This window comes from Pleurodeles waltl, chromosome 1_1 (genome assembly GCF_031143425.1).
Source record: "Pleurodeles waltl isolate 20211129_DDA chromosome 1_1, aPleWal1.hap1.20221129, whole genome shotgun sequence".
NCBI lineage: Eukaryota > Metazoa > Chordata > Amphibia > Caudata > Salamandridae > Pleurodeles > Pleurodeles waltl.
In genome coordinates, this window is record NC_090436.1 from 496,341,585 (window position 1) to 496,351,420 (window position 9,836).

Genomic DNA, 9,836 nt, shown 5'->3' on the forward strand with positions numbered 1-9,836 from the left:
GTAGGTCCTCTCCTGTCGAAGGTCAGGTACCTAGTGATTGAAGAGATAGAAAATGGCGGTGACGACCGCGGCGGTGACGTCCGCGGCGGGGCGCATCATCACCGCCGGCGCACCTGTTCATTGGCTCCTGGGACCGATAGGGTCCATTGTTAACCAATGCAGCATTGCGCCGCGCTCTACGACCACCTACTGCGACGGTGTGCAACGCCAGCGCTGTTACCCCACAATCCCATTGTCCCAGTTTAGAGGTCAGGCAGCCGCCATTTCAGGGGCCCACATTGATTCATTTTCAAATGCGTCACACATACTGAGGCCTACACTCAACACACATACAGGAAGGGTTTATTGTCTGGGGTAATCTTGTGTGTGACTGTGGGTACATACCTGGAAGAATAGTGACTGTTTCTTCGCTGTTGTCCTTCGTAGGCACCGTCAGCTGGGACATATGAGAAGATAGCGGAATCCGCTGGTGTACCGACCGCTGGAGGACCTGTTGACAATGGAGAAGCGACATTTAATCGGGACCTACAGGTTTGACCGTGCCACAATCCAGGAACTGTGTACCCAGTTGGAGCCAGAGCTGATGTCACCAATCCGCCATCCGACTGGAATCCCCGCTGACGTGCAGGTGCTGTCAGTGCTCCATTTCCTTGCAAGTGGGTCATTTCAAACAACAGTGGCCATGGCATCAGGGATGTCCCAGCCTATGTTTTCAAACGTGCTATCCAGAGTGTTGTCTGCCCTGCTGAAACACGTAAGGAGATATATCATTTTCCCTGAGGTGGAGGATTTGGCTACAGTTAAAGGTGACTTCTATGTCCTTGGACATATCCCGAACGTCATAGGTGCCATTGATGGGACCCATGTAGCTCTGGTCCCCCCCGCAGGAGTGAACAGGTGTACAGGAACAGGAAGAGTTATCATTCGATGAATGTCCAGATGGTCTGTTTGGCAGACCAGTACATCTCGCAAGTAAATGCTATGTTCCCTGGCTCTGTGCATGACGCCTACATCCTGCGCAATAGCAGCATCCCTGATATGATGGGTCAACTCCAGAGGCACCGTGTATGGCTATTCGGGGACTCTGGTTACCCCAACCTGTCATGGCTCTTGACCCCAGTGAGGAATCCCAGGACCAGGGCAGAGGAACGCTACAATGAGGCCCATGGGCAGACTAGGAGGGTTATCGAGCGCACCTTCGGCCTTCTTAAGGCCAGGTTCAGGTGCCTCCATATGACAGGTGGATCCCTATTCTACTCACCGAAGAAGGTGTGCGACATCATCATCGCCTGCTCCATGCTCCATAACTTGGCATTGCGACGCCAGGTGCCTTTTCTGCAGGAGGATGATCCAGATGACGGTGTTGTAGCAGCTGTGGAGCCTGTGGACAGTGATGAGGATGAAGCTGAGGAAGACGAAAACGACAACAGGGAGTCAGTCATACAGCAATATTTCCAGTGACACACAGGTGAGAACTTTTTATTTTTTACCATTACATTGACTTTCACACATCTACCTCGATCCTGTACCTCCATTTCACTCACTATTTGTTAACTGAGTTGTCCCCTTCCATTTCAGTTTCACAAATGTGGTAACCTATGTGTCAACTGTTTGCATCATTGAAGGACTTGTGATGTGTGACATAGGTATGTTAGCCTTCCAATGGGTAACCCATTATGAAACTGTAATTGATAATACAGATTTACAAATCATAGACTGACTCCATTTTTTTGGGGTGTTTCAAGGGTGTTTATTTAAGTGCAAAAAAATGAAGGGGGGTTGTAAAATGGTGATGGGTGATGGTGGAGGAATGTCCATGGCAGAGTCCAGTCTGTTAGTCTCACAGGTACATTGCACATCCGGGCATTGGAAGTGGAGCTGGGGTAGTTCCGATTTGGGCAGGGTAACAAAGTGGGACAGTGGGAGGACAATCAGGGTGGTCTTATTTCCTGGCGGGGGTCTTGCCATCTTACTCTGTCCTGTTCCTGGATCTCAGGGCCCGCTTGCGTGGTGGTTGTCCGTCTGCAGGGGGCTGGTGTGGTGGTCCTGTGGTGGGGCGTCCTGCCCACTAGCGCCAGCAGAGGTGGTGGGCAGTTCGTCATCCTGGCTAGTGTCAGGGGCCCCTTGGAGTGCCACTGTGTCCCTCAAGGTCTTTTAAATGTCCGTCAGCACCCCTACGATGGTGCCCAGGGCGGAGCCGATGGTCCTGAGCTCCTCCCTGTAAACCAAATATTGTTCTTCCTGCAGATGCAGGGTCTCCTGCAACTTGTCCAGGACCGTGGCCATCGTCTCCTGGGAGTGGTGGTATGCTCCCATGATGGAGGAGAGGGCCTCGTTGAGAGTGGGTTCCCTTGGCCTGTCCTCCCTCTGTCGCACAGTAGCCCTCCCAGTTCCCCTATGTTCCTGGGCCTCCGTCCCCTGGACCGTGTGCCCACTACCACTGCCCCCAAGTCCCTGTTGTTGTTGGGGTGGTGGGTTAGCCTGGGTGCCCTGTAGTGGTGGACACACCGCTGATTAACCTGTCCTGGGTAGGGATGTTTGGGCCTGCTGGGTGGGTGCTGTGCTGGTGTTACCAGAGGGTGGAAGCTCAGTGTTGGGCTGTGGCTGGGCAAGGGGAACCGACTGTCCCGAGGCCCATGATGGTCCGGGCTGGTCATCAAGATCCAGTGGGGCAGAGCTGCTGTCGTCACTGTGGGCCTCTTCTAGGGGTGGAGTGGTGTTGTCTGGACCCTCTGGTGTGGTGACGTTCCTTCGGGTTCCTGCGGGGGTATAAGTACATGATTATTGCATGTGTGTGTTTCATGGTGTGCAATGGTTGGGTGTGCGTGAACCACAGTGCTGGCATTCCTGTGGGAGGGCTTGTGTGGTCATGGTTGGGGGGTGTTCTGGGTCTGTGCAGTGGGCATGTTTTGGTGATGGGTGTCCATGCTTAGTTATGTCATGCAGGGCTTGGGGTTGGAATGGGTGGTTGGTGTAATGGGTAGATAGGTGAGGATTTGGGGTGATAGGGGAGGGTGTGATGGTGGGGGTGTGTGATATCATGCAGGTAGGGTGGGGGTTATGATAGTTAAGATTTGACTTACCAGTGTCCGTCCCTACAACGACTCCTCCGAGGCCCTCAGGATGCAAGATGGACAAGACTTGCTCCTCCCATGTTGTTAGTTGAGGGGGAGGAGGTGGTGGTCCGCCGCCAGTCCGCTGTACCGCGATGTGGTGCCTGGATACCGTTGAACGCACCTTCCCCCGTAGGTCGTTCCACCTCTTCCTGATGTCCTCCCTATTTCTTGGGTGCTGTCCCACAGCGTTGACCCTGTCCACTATTCTTTGCCATAGCTCCATCTTCCTGGCTATTGATGTGTGCTGTACCTGTGAGCCAAATAGCTGTGGCTCTACCCGGATGATTTCCTCCACCATGACCCTGAGCTCCTCCTCGGAGAAGCGGGGGTGTCTTTGGCGTGACATGGGGTGGTGTGTGTGATGTGTGGGGTGGTGTATGTGTTGATGAGTGTGGTGAGTGTAGTGGTATGTAGTGTTTTGTGTGTGGATGTTGTGTGGGTGATGGTGTGGTGTACCTCTGTGTGGTGGGGTTGTCTATTGCTGTGCTCTCTCTGTCGCCTTCAACTCAAAATTGTGGTTGTAGGGGTTTGTGGGTGATGTGGGTGTGCGTTTTATATTTTGTTGGGTGTGTTGGAGGGTTGTTTGTATGTGTATCAGATGTGTGTATTTTGAATTGTCCAATGTGGCGGTGTTTTGGAGATGTGTGTGTATTTTGAGCGCGGCGGTGTGTACCACCAATGGAATACCGTGGTTGATAGACCGCCGCGTGGATTCGTGGGTCATAATAGCATGGGCGTGTTTCTGTTGGCGTGCAGGTGAAGGATTTGTTTCCGCATGTTTATCGCTGACCTTTGGTGTGGCGGTATTGTGTGGGTGTCTGAATTTCGGCGGATTCCGTGATGTGTGTCATAATAGCTGTGGCGGTCTGCCACGGCGGTGTATTGGCGGTCTTCTGCACTGCGGTAAGCACCTTATACCGCCAGGGTCGTAATGACCCCCATTGTCATTTAAGCATATAGTTATCTCCTTGAGTTGAAGCCCACAAGTAGAGACACCAGGTTGCTAAGCAACAGCACAAGCTCTGTCTAGGCTGGACCTAAAAATAATACTAATGAAAGTGCAGTTCTACAGCAGTGGCTCTTAAGCCCTGGTCCAGAGGCCATTTAGCCTAATCAGGAGTTCTGCTACAGCAGAATAGTGTTTATAAAACAAAAGTGAAATTTCTGGGATGTTTTGCAAGTGAAGGCATTCAAAATAGAAGGCTACAAATTAAGCTTGTATGATTTGTGGAAGGAGTCCAAGTGCATCAAATAGAATATAGCATGTGTTTGTATTAGGACAATTTCACAGTGCATTTTTTCTGAATGTTTCTATATTGTTTTGCAGAAGAAAAAAAAAATCAATGAAAATGCTTAGACCGGTCTCTGGCTTTCAATGATTCATGTGGGGCCCATTTGTTTCAGTACCGATTAAACGGGGTCCACAGAACTCAGGCATTAAGAACCACTGTTTTAGAGTTACTTTTAAGGACCGCCCGCCTAAAGCAGTGCAATCCAACTGCTCATTAACAAATACTTACCAATTATTGCAACGTTTTGTTCAGAATCACTGCGCCTCCTGTAGGGCTACAGACAATTTAATGTGCTCAACAGAGTTCAGAAAAATCAGTATCACCACAATCTGCCAGTAACTTCAGCTGTCTTTAGTTGTATGGTCATTAACACCAATATCAAATTGAAATAGTCATCTAATCAATGTGCCCTTCCTGGACTAGCAGACCAACGCAGGTGCAGACCTACTTTTCTCCTAAAAAAAAACAATTCAAATCAAACTAGTCTGGTTGACCTGCCAATAACCTCCCGTTGCAGTGCACCTATGACCTAAACTTACGGTTCACGGGCACCACAAGTCAGTAACCCATTGTCTATAACTGTCCATTAGCAGCACACTACAGCAAGACAAAGCAGGAAAAGTAAAACTCACCCACACGAACGATTGATGGAAGCGTTGTGCCTTTAGAGTTTCATAATCAACACAACAGATTCTGTGTGGTGCAGCAACTTGACATCACAAGACACCAAACCCTATGACAGGATGCAATGCAGTGTCCCGCAGAACATTTGAGCTGCTAGTCTGCCACTGTAGCAGGGGCTGGATTGAGTGATTTACAGGCCCAACAATGCTAACCTCGCTATACAGAAAGCATTCTAAGAAAATATGTGGTGCACTGACATCTTTGAAGTGCTGATGGCACTGTAAACCTTCATGCATCAGCCACGAGGCATAGCAGGGCCTCTCTCATAACGTGGTGCTCAATACCTAGCAATAGTTGCCCAAGTATTATTGTAAATAATATCCGATTTAAAGACTTATGTTCTGTATATGAATCCACACTCACTGTATGTAATTTCCTAGACAAATTGTATACCTTGCATATTAACAGTGCGGTATGTGTAAGAGGCTGGCCTGGCTTGTAGTCGGTACCAATGGTACTTACACCTTATGCCAGGTCCAGTTATCCCTTATTAGTAGAGTGTAGTAGTGTTCTAGCAGCTTAGGCTGATAGAGGTAGCTATAGCAGAGCAGCCAAGGCTGAACTAGGAGACATGCAAAGCTCATGCAATACCACTTATATCATATTGGTACTGTATCACAAGAATGACAATACTCATAGTTACTAAAAATAAAGGTACTTTATTTTAGTGACAATGTGCCAAAAATATCTCAGAGGATATACTCCCTTAGGAGGTAAGTAACATACACAAAATATACACAACTAACCAAATCAGGTAAGTAAAACAGTCAGAAAGTAGTGCAAACACTGTAGAACACAATAGGATTCAATAGGCCTAGGGGCACCACAAACCATATACTAAGAAAGTGGAATGCGAACCAAAAATGGCCCCCTAGGCTAGTGTAGTGTGTAGAGGGTCGCTGGGAGTGTAAGAAAACACTAAGGGTGTAAAGGAGACCCCACCCCAAGACCCTGGAAAGTAGGAGTAAAGTACTACTATTTCCCCAAAAACACACTAAAGTCGTGAAAAAGGATTGTGCAAGGACCACAACAGACTGCAAAGCACTGAAGACAGATTCCTGGACCTGAAGACCTGCAAAGGAAGGAGACAAAGTCCAAGAGTCGCTAAATTGTCCAGGGGGGGCAGGAGCCCACTAAACCCGGATGAAGGTACAAAATGGCTGCCTCTGGTTGGAAGAAGCTGCAGGTTTTGCAACAATGAAAGGAGGTAGAAAGCTCTTCTTTGTGCAGAAGGTGTCCCACGGCGTGCTGGAGAATGCAGAATTGTTTCCTTGGCAAAATACCACAAACAAGTCTTGCTAGCAGCAAGAATCGCAGTTGGAGAAAAAGGGTGCTGCCCAGGCCCAGGAAGGACCAGGAAGTCGCAACTTGGGAGAGGAGACAGAGGGGGCCCTCAGCAACGTAGAAAGCCCTCGGACAGGAAGGAAGCACCAGCAGAAGTCCTTGAACATGGGTTCAAGAAGTCTGAACATGGCAGTCATCTCAACACTACAAAGAGAGGTCCCACGACACAGGAGATCAACTCAGGGAGCTGAGCATCGCAGGACGAAGTGCTGGGGACCTAGTCTCGGCTGTGCATGCAGGATTTCTTGAAATGTGCACAGAAGACCTTGTACCTGCAGATCGCACGTTGCACAGGATTACTGTCTGGGGAGGGGAGGCAAGGACTTACCTCCTCCAAATTTGGACAGTTGGACCACTGGACAGTCTGGGTCACTTAGGTCCACCACCTGTGTTTCAGGGGCCACGCTCGTCAGGATGAGGGGACCCAGAGTACCAGTGAAGCTGAAGTTTGGTGCCTGCTGGAGCAGAGGGAAGATTCCGCCGACCCACTGGAGATTTCTTTGTGGCTTCCAGTGCAGGGTGAAGGCAGGCAGCTCCCAGAGCATGCACCACCAGGAAACAGTCAAGAAAGCTGGCAGGATTAGGTGCTACAATGTCACTGGTAGTCTTCTGGCTACTTTGTTGCAGTTTTGTAGGTGTACTGGAGCAGTCAGCGGTCGATCCTTGGCGGAAGTCGAAGAGAGAAGTGCAGAGCAACCCTGATGAATTCTTGCAAGTCGTAATCTGAGGAAAAGCCCACTGGAGAGACCATAAATAGCCCTCAGAGAAGGATTGGCTACCTAGTCAGGTATGCACCTATCAGGAGGGGTCCTTGATGTCACCTGCTGGCACTGGCCACTCAGAGGCCTCCAGAGTGCCCCCACACCCCTGGAAACAAGATGGCAGAGGTCTGAGACACACTGGAGGAGCTCTGGGCAGGGGAGTGGTCACTCCCCTTTCCTTTGTCCAGTTTCGCACCAGAGCAGGGACTGGGGGTTTCCTAAACCGGTGTAGACTGGCTTATGCATGGAGGGCACCATCTGTGCCCTTTAAAGCATTTCCAGAGGCTACCCCTCCCCAGCCTTTAACACCTATTTCTAAAGAGAGAGGGTGTAAGACTCTGCTCTCAGAGGAAATGCTTTGTTATGCCATCCTGGGACTGGGCTGCCCAGAACCCAGGAGGGCAGAACCCTGTCTGTGGGGTGTCAGCAACTGTAGCTGCAGAGAAAATCCCAGAGAGCTGGTTTGGCAGTACTGGGGGTCCATAGTGCATCCCCCAGGATGCATGGAATTGACTCCCCAATACCAGATTTGGATTGAGGGGCCAATTCCATGATCTTAGGCATGTTACATGGCCATATTTGGAGTTATCATTGTGAAGCTACATATAGGTATTGACCTATATGTAGTGCACGCATGTAATGGTGTTCCCTCACTCACAAACTCCGGGGAAATGGCCCTGAACTATGTGGGGGCACCTTTGCTAGTGACTTTGCACCTAACCTTCAGCAAGTGAAGGTTAGACATATAGGTGACTTATAAGTTAATTAAGTGCAGTGAAAATGGCTGTGAAATAACGTGTTTGTTATTTCCCTCAGGTTGCAATGGCAGTCCTGTGTAAAGTTTTGTCTGAGCTCCCTATGGGTGGCAAAATAAATGCTGCAGCCCATATGGATCTCCTGAAACCCCAAAACCCTGGGTACCTAGGTACCATATAACAGGGAATTATAAAGGTGTTTCATTGTGCCAATTGAAATTGGTAAATGTAGTCACTAGCCTATAGTGACACATTTAAAGGCAGAGAGAGCAGGAGCACTGAGGTTCTGATTAGCAAAGCCTCAGTGACACAGTTAGGCACTACACAGGCATACACATTTAGGCCACAAACTATGAGCATTGGGGTCCTGGCTAGCAGGGTCCCAGTGAGACAGGAAAAACACACTGCAAATAGGGTTTTCACTATGACCACTGGGGTCCTGGCTAGCAGGTCCCAGTGAGACAGTAAAAACACACTGACATATACTCACAAACAGGCCAAAAGTGGGGGTAACAATTCTAGAAAGAGGCTGCCTTCGCACAGTATGTGTAAGAGGTACAAATGCTCCAACCAAGGTAAACAAAAGGCCTTAATAGTAGAAGACAGGAAGGTTTTTGCAACGCATCTCGATGTGAAGACTGGACTATTAGTTATTTATTTCAGTTGTAGGAGGGTAGAGTGACTGCTTCAAATACAGAGATGAGCTGCCAATGAGCTGCCAAAGACCATCCACCTTACTCTTGCATGATGTCGGAAGTGCTTCAGCTACCCTAAAGCTAAATTCTTCGGTTATCATGCAGGTCAGCACCAACAGCGCTACTTGCTTAAAATGTAGGAGTAGGGACATAAATCCAATTTAAAGCCATATGCAGTGCCACTGGAATTATGCGTCACGTGAGGGCCAAATTATGCAGGAAGGTTGAGTAAAATATGTGGCAAGAAAGGCAAGTTATGCGATGACATAAAAGGCAAATTATACGATCTAATGCAACACATTGTGATAGTATTACTTAGATATGCTGGCATTTTACACATTTAAACACTGTACATTGGTTGCCCCTCATTAGTACCAGTTTAAAACCCATATAAGCAACAGAGGCGACCAGTCAGTCTCTACAACTTGCCTTCAACTGCAGGACAACACATTGCATTGCTTTTAGCAACCTTTAAACTACGAGTTAGGGACATTTTGTTATAATCTGTAGATGATGGATTATTTGGCAAATTAAGCTAAAACATCGTTTTCGTACAATTCCAGTGACTCTGGCAATAGGTTCTCACTCAATTGAAAAATGTTATTCAGCACTTAAATTTCCTTTTCAGTACACAATTCAAGCCTTACCAAAGTTATTTGAGTAGATTGTTTTCTCCTCCTTTTTGGCATTCCATTCAGGCATGTGCCTACAAAAACCACGTACAGCATTAAACTAGCAATCCTAAACATCATCTAGCTCCACCCCGGGTACCACAAGCACTAGTTTAAGTCAGTTATGTACTTTTCTGAAATGTTGCTCCCCAGTTTCCCTGCAATGTTGCCAGTCAACTACACAGCAAATGGAAACTAGTGACAGTCGAAAGAAACATTTGCTCTTGGCGCCTGTTTGACCACACCAGCCAGACAATTTACTGCTAGCATGGCTTCGAGCTGGGCCTTGATCAAAACCACAGACAAACGTGATAAGTCAACACATTAACTAAACTCACGGCAGCATACAAGGTAAAGGAGTGTTAAATAGCCTGTAACTTCTAGTTATGTCCCAAAACTAATGGATAGTGAAACGATGCAAAGCCTGTTCTTAAAAAAATAAAAAAAAGCGAGAAAACATTTTTTTAATTTCGAAAAAGGGTTTTGTTTTACAGCAGTCACAATTTCCACTAGAAACA

At 48.1% G+C, this 9,836-nt stretch overlaps 2 non-coding genes across 2 annotated transcripts; both read right to left on the reverse strand.

Annotated features, from left to right (window-relative positions):
• Positions 1-4,710: 4,710 nt before the first annotated feature.
• Positions 4,711-4,777, reverse strand: LOC138292300 (small nucleolar RNA SNORD65). The gene has a single exon (XR_011202642.1). It is a non-coding gene; the product is annotated as a small nucleolar RNA SNORD65 (small nucleolar RNA).
• A 4,689-nt stretch (positions 4,778-9,466) lies between these two features.
• LOC138292169 (small nucleolar RNA SNORA16B/SNORA16A family) lies at positions 9,467-9,607 on the reverse strand. Its single transcript, XR_011202604.1, has one exon. It is a non-coding gene; the product is annotated as a small nucleolar RNA SNORA16B/SNORA16A family (small nucleolar RNA).
• Positions 9,608-9,836: the final 229 nt, after the last annotated feature.